Source organism: Dama dama, chromosome 5 (genome assembly GCF_033118175.1).
Source record: "Dama dama isolate Ldn47 chromosome 5, ASM3311817v1, whole genome shotgun sequence".
NCBI lineage: Eukaryota > Metazoa > Chordata > Mammalia > Artiodactyla > Cervidae > Dama > Dama dama.
The window spans coordinates 80,041,151-80,053,418 of record NC_083685.1 but is presented as its reverse complement, the minus strand read 5'-3'; the positions used below and the strand labels follow the sequence as shown (position 1 = coordinate 80,053,418).

At 43.0% G+C, this 12,268-nt stretch overlaps 1 protein-coding gene and 2 non-coding genes across 3 annotated transcripts in view; all 3 read left to right on the top strand.

The window, feature by feature from the left end:
- TEX14 (testis expressed 14, intercellular bridge forming factor) overlaps positions 1-12,268 on the top strand; it is a 106,302-nt gene that overhangs the window by 16,340 nt on the left and 77,694 nt on the right. The window lies entirely within an intron of this gene.
- Positions 7,210-7,427, top strand: LOC133058000 (small nucleolar RNA U3). The gene has a single exon (XR_009693132.1). It is a non-coding gene; the product is annotated as a small nucleolar RNA U3 (small nucleolar RNA).
- On the top strand, positions 11,660-11,865 carry LOC133058005 (small nucleolar RNA U3). The gene has a single exon (XR_009693136.1). It is a non-coding gene; the product is annotated as a small nucleolar RNA U3 (small nucleolar RNA).

Sequence of the window (12,268 nt, the reverse complement as noted above, 5' to 3'; positions counted from 1 at the left end):
CAGGCAAGTACTGGAGTGGGTTGCCATTTCTTTCTCCAGGGGATCTTCCTGACCCAGGGATCAAACCCGAGTCTCCTGCATTGTAGACAGACGCTTTATCATCTCAGCCATCAGGGACGACCTCTGTAAATTTGCTTGATAACTCCAGGTGTTTCTTCTCTTCCTACTTTAGCATTCCAGTCCTCTATAATGAAAAGGACATCCTTTTTGCGTGTTAATTCTTGTAGACTTCATAGAAGAAGTTGAAAACTTCAGCTTCTTCAGTATTACTAGTTGGGGCATCAACTTGAATGGTTTGCCTTGGGAATGAACAGAGATCATTCTGTCGTTTTTGAGATTGCATCCAAGTACTGCATTTCAGACTCTTTTTGTTGATTATGATGGCTGCTCCATTTCTTCTAAGGGATTCTTGCCCGTAGTAGTAGATATAATGATCATCTGAGTTAAATTCCCCCATTCCAGTCCATTTTATTTTGCTGATTTGCAGAAGGTAGTAAGAAAAGGTGGCAAGAATACACAGAAGAACTGTACAAAAAAAATCTTCACAACCTAGATGATCATGATGGTGTGATCACTCACCTAGAGCCAGACATCCTGGAATGTGAAGTCAAGGAAGCATCACTTCGAACAAAGCCAGTGGAGGTGATGGGATTCCAGTTGAGCTATTTCAAATCCTGGAAGATGATGCTGTGAAAGTGCTGCACTCAATATGCCAGCAAATTTGGAGAACTCAGCAGTGGCCACAGGACTGGAAAAGGTCAGTTTTCATTCCACTCCCAAAGAAAGGTAATGCCAAAGAATGCTCAGACTACCGCACAATTGCACTCATCTCAGATGCTAGCAAAGTAATGCTCAAAATTCTCCAAGCCAGGCTTCAACAGTTATGTGAACCATGAACTTCCAGATGTTCAAGCTGGTTTTAGAAAAGGCAGAGGAACCAGAGATCAAATTGCCAACATCTGCTGGATCATCAAAAAAGCAAGAGAGTTTCAGAAAAACATCTATTTCTGCTTTATTAACTATGCCAAAGCCTTTGACTGTGTGGATCACAATAAACTGTGGAAAATTCTGAAAGAGATGGGAATACCAGCCCACCTGACCTGCCTCTTGAGAAACCTGTATGCAGGTCAGGAAGCAACAGTTAGAACTGGACATGGAAAAACAGACTGGTTCCAAATAGGAAAAGGAGTATGTCAAGACTGTATATTGTCATTCTGCTTATTTAACTTATATACAGAATACATAGTGAGAAATGCTGGGCTGGCTGAAGCACAAGCTGGAATCAAGATTGCTAGGAGAAATATCAATAACTTCAGATATGCAGATGGCACCACCCTTATGGCAGAAAGTAAAGAAGAACTAAGAGCCTTTTGATGAAAGTGAAAGAGGAAAGTGAAAAAGCTGGCTTAAAACTCAACATTCAGAAAACAAAGATCATGGCATCCAGTCCCATCTCTTCATGGCAAATAGATGGAGAAACAGTGGAAACAGTGGCAGACTTTATTTTTTGGGCTCCTAAATCACTGCAGATGGTGACTGCAGCCATGAAATTAAAAGACGCTTGTTCCTTGGAAGAAAAGTTATGACCAACTTAGCATATTAAAAAGCAGAGACATTAGTTTGCCAACAAAGGTCTGCCTAGTCAAGGCTATGGGTTTTCCAGTAGTCACGGTAGTCTTTCCCTTCTCCAGGGGATGTTCCCAACCCAGGGATCGAGCCCAGGTCTCCCGAGTTGCAGGGAGATTCTCTACTAGCTGAGCCACAAGGGAAGCCCAAGAATACTTGAGTGGGTAGTCTATCCCTTCTCCAGGGGATCTTCTCAACCCAGGAATCGAACCAGGGTCTCCTGCATTGCAGGCGGATTCTTTACCACTGAGCTATCAGGGAAGCCGAAGTGATGAGACCAGATGGCGTAATCTTAGTTTTTTGAATGTTGAGTTTTAAGCCAAGTTTTTCACTCTCATTCTTTCACTTTCATCAGGAGGCTCTTTAGTTCTTTTTCGCTTTCTGCCATAAGGGTGGTGTCATCTGCGTATCTGAGGTTATTGGTATTTTTTCCGGCATTCTTGATTCTAGCTTGTGCTTCATTCAGCCCGGCATTTCTCATGATGTACTCTTCATATAAGTTAAATAAGCAGGCTGACAATATACAGCCTTGACGTACTCCTTTCCCAATTTGGAACCAGTCTGTTGTTCCATGTCCTGTTCTAACTGTTGCTTCTTGACCTGCATACAGATTTCTCCAGGAGGCAGGTCAGGTGGTCTGGTATTCCCATCTCTTGAAGAATTTTCCACAGTTTGTGGTGATCCACACAGTCAAAGGCTTTGGCATAGTCAATAAAACACAAGTAGATATTTTTCTGGAACTCTCTTGCTTTTTACGATGATCCAACGGATGTTGGCAATTTGATCTCTGGTTCCTCTGCTTTTTCTAAACCCAGCTTGAACATCTAGACGTTCACCGTTCATGTATTGTTGAAGCCTGGCTTGGAGAATTTTGAGCATTACTTTGCTGGAGTGTGAGAGGAGTGCAATTGTGCAGTAGTTTGAGCATTCTTTGGCATTGCCTTTCTTAGGAATTTGAATGAAAAGTGACCTTTTCCAGTCCTGTGACCACTGCTGAGTTTTCCAAATTTGCTGCATATTGAGTGCAGCACTTCCACAGCATCATCTTAGAATTTTCAATAGCTCAGCTGAAATTCCATCACCTCCACTAGCTTTGTGCATACAATGCTTGCTAAGGCCTACTTGACTTTGCACTCCAGGATGTCTGGCTCTAGGTTAGTGATCACACCATCATGATTATCTGGGTCATTAAAATCTTCTTTGTATAGTTTTTCTGTGTATTTTTGCCACCTCTTTTTACTATCTTCTGCTTCTGTTAGGTCCATACCATTTCTGTCCTTTATTGTGCCCATCTTTGCATGAAATGTTCCCTTGGTATGTCTAATTTTCTTGAAAAGATCTCTAATCTTTCCCATTCTATTGTTTTCCTCTATTTCTTTGCATTGATCACTGAGGAAGGCTTTCTTATCTCTCCTTGCTATTCTTTGGAACTCTGCCTTCAGATGGATATATCTTTCCTTTTCTCCTTTGCCTTTCACTTCTCTTCTTTTCTCAGCTGTTTGTAAGGCCTCCTCAAACAATCATTTTGCCTTTTTTGCATTTCTTTTTCTTGGGGATGGTCTTGATCACTGCCTCCTGTAGAATGTCATGAATCTCCACCCATAGTTCTTCAAGCACTCTATCAAATTTTAATCACCTGAATCTATTCGTCACTTCCACTGTATAACTGCCTGTTGGTTTAACTAAATGCAGTTTAAAATACCCTCCACCCAAGTATCCTGTGTTTGCCTTTTTGAGTAAAGGCTTTTTGTGTTTTGCCTTTTCTGGGTACATTAGGCTAAGAACATGCCATAGGAATGCCTTCCTGGATAGCTAAGTGGGTGAAGAATCCCCCTGCAGGGCAAGAGATGCAGTGGACGTGAGTTCAGTCCTTGGATCAGGAAGATCCCCTGCAGGAGAGCAAGGCAAGCCACAGCAGCTTTTTTTTTACTCCAGTATTCTTGCCTGGAGAATCCAGCCCCCTGGCCAACGGATCCTGGTGGGCTACATTCAATAGGGTCACAAAGAGTCGGACACCGGACTAAGTGACTGAGGCATTTTCCACATATTGCAGGGAAATACATACACACCTGGGCTTTGATACTCAACTGGTTGACATAGAGGTCTTGTTATGAGTAATAGGATAGGAAGAGTTACAAGGAAAATGGATTCAAAGTAGCTTTAAACATAATTTTGTTTTAGGGCTTCCCTTGGTGGCTCAGATGGTAAAGAATCCACCTGAGGGAGACCTGGGTTCGATCCCTGGGTTGGGAAGATCCCCTGGAGAAGGGAATGGCTACTCATTCTAGTATTCTGGCCTGGAGGATTCCATGGACAGAGAAGCCTCGCAGTCTACGGTCCATGAGGTCGCAGAGAGTCAGACACAGCTGAGGGACTTTCATTAGATGTTTTAAGATGGTTTGTTCTTTCTCCCCCTCAGTGTTATGACTTTTTCTTTTATTATTATGTTGGTTTAACTAAATGCAATTTAAAATCAGCCAGGAAAAAATAAACAGTCAATCTAAGATAGACTTTGCGGGCAGTTCAGTGGTTAAGGCTTGAAACTTCCACTGCAGGGGGCCTGGGTTCAGTCCCTGGTCAGGAAACTAAGATCCCACATGTCTCCAAGTGCAGCCAAAAAAAAATTTTTTTTCAATCTTAAGAAAGAAGTGGAAAATTTTATTTAAGCCAACCTGAGGATTATAACCCACGAGACAGTCTCTCAGAAAGTTCTGAGAACTGTTCTGCTATTAGAGGTCAAAGCAAAGTTCTTCAGACAAAGGATTATACCTCAAATTAACACATTGACAGTTTATATAGTCCAGCAAGGTGAACTGTGGGTCATCATGACCCCTTACAGGATTGAGAAAGGGACCCCTAACAAGTTACCTTACTGGTGCCAGGAGGAAATCAATTTTTTTTAGGGAGGAGGTACATAGGAATTCTTGTGTCAAAGGCAATCTATTAATGTATAATATAGATACATAATGCACACTAAAGGGGAGTGGTAGTGTCTCAAGTGGCAGGGAAAACCATCTTAAAACATCTAATGAAAGTAATTTTTTTTCATCACCGATATGTACTGCTCATATCTACATTCAGGTGAGTAACCAGCAGAGGTTCTAAAAGTAAGAGTCAAATCAAAATTCAGGATTTTAGAAGGTTAAATTAAAAATGACAGTAATAAATAACCTCATCCACAGATGCTTGGTGTCATATTTATAAGGTTAGAAAACTAATTTGATACATCCCAGCACACCTTGGTCTTATACGAGTCAGGAAGAAGTGTTAGTGTCTTTTAGAGACAGAAGATAAGAGCTTCAGATTAAGTATTGATTTGTAATAGGCTAAGAATGTGAAGTCTTAGTTCCTTAAAGAAAAAATAAAAACTCATGAAGAGTATTCAGATTTTTAAAAGTTGTATATAAAATGGCATTTTGAAAATGCATTTATATGTTATTTCTGAAAAGAGAAGAATGTGGAAAAAATGCCACCGTCAATAAAATGTGGGAGACTGCAGCAAGGTAAGGTGCTAGAGATACAGTGGTAAACAAGACCTGAATCTGTTACTGAACTCAGGTCTGGCAGCCGGCTGCTTGAAAATCAGTGCTCAAGAGGCAAGTGTTGGTAGAAATGGAGAACATTGCTTTTAATCAGAATGCGAGCCATCTGGGGAGAGGTTGGACTCACGTCCCTGAAAACCAGCTCCTGAGATTCTGCTGGGCCATGAAAGGTTTTAACAGGGAAAAGGGAAGTAATCTCAGTTAATCGTTGGAGATAGGGGGTCAGAGTCATCATCATCATCATCCCCCCTGCTTGCAGGCTTGTTGACTTCTTGTTATTTTTGTTTAGATGCTATCTTGTTTACACAGTTTGTTCCATACAGTTTGAAGATTACTGAAGGGGAAACTGGGGAAGGGATCTGGCCACCTGTTAATTACTTATTCTTCATTTCTACATCTTTGATATACAGAGAGAACCAACAGGTTAGGCAAGGTATTGTGTGATCAAAAGATACGGACGGGAAAAAGAAAAAAAAAAGATTTGGAAGGTGTGCTTGGGCCAGGAGATGAGTGGAGTGTGGGGATGCCTAGTTTAAGGTTACTTACTGTATAGCTTTGCTAAAGTGACAAGACAAAGGGGACCTCCTGCAAAAGCTCCTGCAAAGAGCTGCCAAAAGGTGCTCACTCTTTTTGCTTTAAACACCTCACAGTTGAGAAGGGAGAAGTAAATGCATTTATAACACAGTAGGTAGAGGCACTTACAAGGGTAATTAGGGATACAAAACACAGTGTGGTCACTGGTAGCTGGGAAGCTGAGGGGAAGCATCCAAAGAGGTAAGGAGAGCTGTGAATCTGCTCGAAGGAGGCCAAGATTGGCATGGATGGCGAGGAGTCCCCAGAAAGGTTGGGGGAAAGGAGAACGGATACGGAAGGGCTGAGACCAGAGACAAGGGGCTCTTGTGTGAAAGTGACTGGAAGGGACCTTATAACTCTTTAAGACTTAAGGAACTGCTCAACTAGAGGTGGTAGGATGAGATGAAATGATAGTCACCTTATTCATGTTACTGTGATGCAATGAAAAAATGTGGTTGAGTCAGAAAACCACGGACTGCATGTTCACAGAGCACTGTGCTTTCTGGCATGCTGGAAGACCCCGGGCAGAAACGTCTTTACAACAGGAAGTTACCAGACAAAAACCGTTACACAGCATCGTATGTAAGGTGTGTTCTTGGAGGAGAAGCTGGGACTAACTTTTGCCACAAGTGAATGGGTCGGCTTCCTCTGAGATGTGGAAGCCAGGAAGATCAGTCATTCACGACCAAAGGTTTAGATATGGAGTATGTAATGCTTTCTTAGAGAAATGAACTTGACTGGAGCTCAGACCGCCTGAGGAAGACACCGTGGCTTTCCAGAAAGAACTGGGCTTGATCAAGCGCCACATGTACCTAGTAGCACCTGTGGTTCCCCTGAGGAGCTTTGTGACAGGTGCTGCAGCCAGCATGTGTGAGAATGGGGACATAACCGCACCCTTTCGCTTTAGAGGAGGAAGTGAGAGCATGGGCTAAAATGCCCATCGTGGAGAAGACGTTCATAAACCACCATGGGTGCCTTTGTTATTATGCGGGATTAGACTAGTTCTCTGTGTCTTTTTTTCTCCCTCCTCGCCCCCACCTCTCTTTCAAGACAAAGGAAACCTGGCCTCTCCAAGAAGTCTCCAAGCGGACTTCAGCAAGCGGAGACCGTCCACGCGGACCCGTGGCAGGAAGCTTGTGCTCTTCCCGCAGAAGGGCGCGGCGACCCTGCCTGGGTGCGGGGCTCCGGATGCGGTGGCTGGGGCGACGGCAGCCTGGAGCAGGAGTCGGATGCGGCCGCCTGTGATTGGGTGCCAGGAAGCCGTATGCTAATGAGGCTTACTGCGGCTTTGGAGAGTTTCTGGGCTATTTCCGGGCGAATATGGTATTTTGAAGTTTGCCGTTTTACCAAGTTACGGGATGTGATATGGAAAATGTTTGTGAGGAGTCGAGGGGAGCGACACAAATGTGGCCGTCAGTAAAAAGTGAGCGGCTCCCGCGGACCCAGCAGCGGCTGGCGGCTGGAGGTTAAGACTATACTTTCAGGGATCATTTCTATAGTTCGTTACTAGAGAAGTTTCTCTGATCGTGTAGAGCACCCGAAGCCACGAGGAAGAGACGCAGCGTTTTTCTCCTGAGCGTGAAGTTGGCCTTTGGTGTTGTTTGTGCAGCTGCCACGGGTCGTTGATGATCGTTCTTCTCTCCTTTATTTGGGAGAGTGAGAGGGAGAAAACGCCGTCTGAGTGGTTTTGTTTCCATTTGACGTTCTGAAAAGTGAGACTTCTGTTAATTGTTTTCTTGGATTACTGTGAGACTTCTTTTGAGGTTTTTTAGCGGTCTTGTGTTTGGAGTAGGCTAGGCTACCTTCTGGCTTGAGAAGAGAAGTAAGACTCGGCAAGCGTCCAAAGAACCCTGTGTTGGTTTTTTTTTTTCAGTGATTGTCTCATTTCGAAAAGTAAAGCTTATAGTTTTTTTTATGAAGTAATGGGACCAGGTGCTGTGATCTTAGTTCCTGGATGTTGAGTTTTAATCCAGTTTTCCCACTCTCGTTTTTCTCTTCATCAGGAGGCTCTTTGGTTCCTCTTTGCTTTCTGATGTAAGGGTGGTGTTGATATTTCTCCTGGCAATCTTTTTTTTTTTTTCTCCTTTATTTTTTTTTCCCAGTGGGTTTTGTCATGCATTGATATGAATCAGCCATAGATTTACACGTATTCCCCATCCCGATCCCCCCTGCCAGCTCCCCCTCCACTCGATTCCTCTGGGTCTTCCCAGTGCACCAGGCCCGAGCACTTGTCTCATGCATCCCACCTGGGCTGGTGATCTGTTTCTCCATAGATAATATACATGCTGTTCTTTCAAAACATCCCACCCTCACCTTCTCCCACAGAGTTCAAAAGTCTGTTCTGTACTTCTGTGTCTCTTTTTCTGTTTTGCATATAGGGTTGTCGTTACCATGTTTCTAAATTCCATATATATGTGTTAGTATGCTGTAATGTTCTTTATCTTTCTGCCTTACTTCACTCTGTATAATGTACTTCACTCTTACTTCACTCCAGTTTCATCCATCTCATTAGAACTGGTTCAAATGAATTCTTTTTAACTCTCCTGGCAATCTTGATTCTAGCTTGAATTTCATTCAGCCCACCGTTTCGCCTGCATACAGATTTCTTGGGAGGCAGGTCAGGTGGTCTGGTATTCCCATCTCTTTAGAATTTTCCAGTGTGTTGTGAAGCAGATGTAGATGTTTTTCTGGAATTCTCTTGCTTTTTCTATGATCCAACGGATGTTGGCAATTTGATCTCTGGTTCTTCTGCTTTTTCTAAATCCAGCTTGAAAATCTGGAAGTTCTCAGTTCATGTACTGTTGACGTGTAGCTTGGAGAATTTTGAGCATTACTTTGCTAGAGTGTGAGGGGAGTGCAATTGTGCAGTAGTTTGAACATTCTTTGGCATTGCTTTTCTTTGGGATTGGAATGAAAACTGACCTTTTTCAGTTCTGTGGCCACTGCTGAGTTTTCCAAATTTGCTGTCATATTGAGTGCAGTGCTTTAACAGTATCATCTTTTAGGATTTGACATAGCTCAGCTGGAATCCCATCACCTCCACTAGCTTTGTTCATAGTGATGCTTCCTGAGGCCCACTTGACTTTGCATTCCAGGATGTCTGGCTCTAGGTGAGTCATCCCACCATCGTGGTTATCTGTGTCATGAAGATCTTTTTTTGTATAGTTCTTCTGTGTATTCTTGCCACCTCTTCTTAGTATCTTCTGCTTCTGTTAGGTCCATACCATATCTGTCCTTTATTGTGCCCCTCTTTGCATGAAATGTTCCCTAATTTTCTTGTCTCTAATTTTCTTGAAGAGACCGCTAGTCTTCCCCATTCTTTTGTTTTCCTCTGTTTCTTTGATCACTGAGGAAGACTTTCTTTTCTCTCCTTGCTGTTCTTTGGAACTCTGCCTTCAGATGGATATATCTTTCCTTTCCTCCTTTGCCTTTCGCTTCTCTTCTTTTCTCAGCTATTTGTAAGGCCTCCACAGACAACATTTTTGCCCTTTTGCCTTTCTTTTTCTTGGGGATGGTTTCGATTACTGCCTCCTGTTGTACACTGTAATGAACCTCCATCCATAGTTCTTCAGGCACTCTATCAGATTCTTATGCCCTGAATCTCTTTGTCACTTCCACCCTATTATCGTAAGGGTATGATTTAGATCATACCTGAATGGTCTAGTAGTTTTCTGTAGTTTCTTTGGTTTAAGTCTGAATTTGGCAATAAGGAATTCATGATCTTAAGCGCTCTCTTAAGGTTACTGTTTTCAGTCTTTTACGTGCTAGTGTAGCAGCAGGGTCGTTCATCATGAAACTCGTTTTTTCTTTTTTTAAATGTATATGTGTCATATATGTATGTAATATATTTATATGTGTGTATGTGTGAAGTCGCTTCAGTATTGGTCGACTGTGACCTTGCGGGTTGTAGCCCTCCAGGTTTCTCTGTCCATGTCGTTTTCCAGGCAAGAACATTGGAGTGGGTTGCCATGCTCTCTTCCAGGGGATTTTCCCGAGCCAGGGATCAACCACATCTCTTAAATCTCCTTCATAGGCAAGCGGGTTTGTTACCACTATCGCTGTTCATTAATGTTAAACCCCCTTTATTCTGTGTTATTATTCCTCATCCTCTGGGGTCTGAAAGGATTTTCATAGCTGTACTTTAGAAAAACTTTTATCTGTACCTTTTCAAGAGATTGTTGTACCTTCAAAATTAATCCTTTAATCCTGTTTATCACATATCCCTTTTCTCACATTTTCATTTATTCCATCAAGGATATTTGCTTGATTGTATTTGCTTCTTCAGAGTTTTTTGTTGCGGTCCTTTAATGGGCCGGAACCTGGTAGTCTGGAGTCGAAGATAAGAAAGTGAAAGCGAGAACAAAGCTAATATTCGCTGGTTTAAACAGAGAAGCAATAAAACCCTAGAACAGGGCTTGCACTGCTCACGAAGGCACAGGGCGCCCTCTCGAGGAGGTCTTGAAAGCCAGGGCAGGAGAGTGAGCTGGGGGCGGGGTGGGGGGGGGGGGCGTCCACACTCCAGAGAATTAGCCAGAGGGAGCGGGAGAGAGAGAGAGAGAGAGAGAAGACATGGGGGGGACCCAAGCCTCTGGTGGAGCAAGGGTGTTTTAATGATCTTTCTGTGAGTATATATAGGTTGTTGTACAAGGAATTTCTTTTGACAATGATAAAGATGAGAAAACCAAATGTACAGCAATGGTTATCAAGGCAACAAGGAATTAACAATGGTCATAAGGTCAGAAGACAATCCATATCTCAAGAAAGAGGGTTGTGACTAAGCAGTTTTGTCATAAGGAGAATGTTTATTGAAGGACATTCATGCATGTCTCATCCTATGACCTCAGTCCTGGGAGCGGCATGCCATTCCACTCAGTTCTGTTGCCAGAAACTGATTTATGAGAAACAGCAGGTAGGAATCCTCCTGTTAAACATTCTCTCACAGTTTTTGATTACTTTTATTTTGCATAAATTTCCATTTCTCTGTATTTTTAGGGTTATTTTGAAGATTAAATGGTGTGATCCATGTAAGGGGTTTAGTGCATGTCCTGGAAGTACGGTAGAAGTAAGTGCTGTAGAAATACTATTAAAGTACTATAGAAACAGTAGTTTCCTCATGACCAACGGAAACCACATTTAAGTAATTTTTTTATTTTGTTAGGAGTTGAGGTACATATTCTTTCATACTTCCCTGACAGCTTTTTTTTGTTGTTGTTCTTTTTACTCATGTCTGATTCGTTGGACCGTCATGGACAGCAGCCTGCCTAGGCTCTTCTGTGCTCTGCTCTCTCCCAGAGTTTGCTCAGATTCATGTCCACTGAGTCATTGATACTCTCTGACCAGCTCATCTTCTGCCTCCCTCTTGTCCTTTTGCTTACAATCTTTACCAGCATCAGGGTCTTTTCCAATGAGTCAGCTCTTCCCATTACGTGGCCAGAGAACAGAAACTTCAGCTTCATCATCAGTCCTTCCAATGAAGATTTAAGGTTGATTTCCTTTAGGATGGACTAGTTTGATCTCCTTGCAGTCCCAGGGACTCTCAAGAGTTATCTCCAATGCCACAGATTGAAAGCCTTTATTCCTCAGGCCTCAGCCTTCTTTATGGTCTAACTCTCCCATCCGTACATGACTATTGGAAAAACCATAGCTTTGACTTGGACAGTATGAAAAGGTGGCCAGGTAGCCAGTGCTTAAAAGGCCCAAACTCCTTGGTGTTCTGGGATAAACACTGTGCCTTTCTTCACCACCACCTGTGTCAGTAGATTGGCTTTACTGCATGTGGACCCAAGTTTGATTTGGTACCAACAATTTGAAAATCATTTATATGGTATTTCTGAAATAAGAGGAATGTTGGAAAATGCTGCCATCAATAGAAAGTGTGTGGCTGCCATGGACCCAACGGAGGTTGCCAGGTTAAAGTCAAGACTGGTTTTAGGAGTTATTATTTCTATAATTTGCTGTTACTAGAGACGTTTCTGTGTGGAGCCCTCAAAATCTGAATTCCACGAGGAGGTACATTCTCTTCTGAGTGTCAAGTCAGCTCTTGTTGCTGCTAATTGCCACTTGCCGCTGATGACTCTTCATTTCCTCGGGAAGGGTACGAGGGAGGGGACCCTTTATGAGTGGTTTCGTCCCGTTACTACCCAGAAGGTAGATGAATATTTGCCACTAGGGGCTTGTTGGTCCTTAAATGGACCGGAACCTGGTGGTCCGGAGTCGACAATAAGAAAGTAAAAGAGAAAGAGGCTGATACCGCTGGTTTACGCAGAGAGCCAATAAAGCCCTTTGCTTAGAGCTTGCACTGCTGCACGTAGGCACCAGGCGCCTTCTCAAGGGGGTGAAGGCACAGCGTGCCTTCTTGAGAGGGTCTTAGAACCCCGGGCAAGAAAGTGAGCTCAGCAGGCCTCCGCGCTCCAAGGAATTAGCCTGAAAGAGAGAGAGAAAGAAAGAGAAAGAAGGAAAGAAAGACATGGGAACCAAAGCTCTGATGGAGCAAAGGTGTTTTAATCAACATGGTGTGGGCATATATA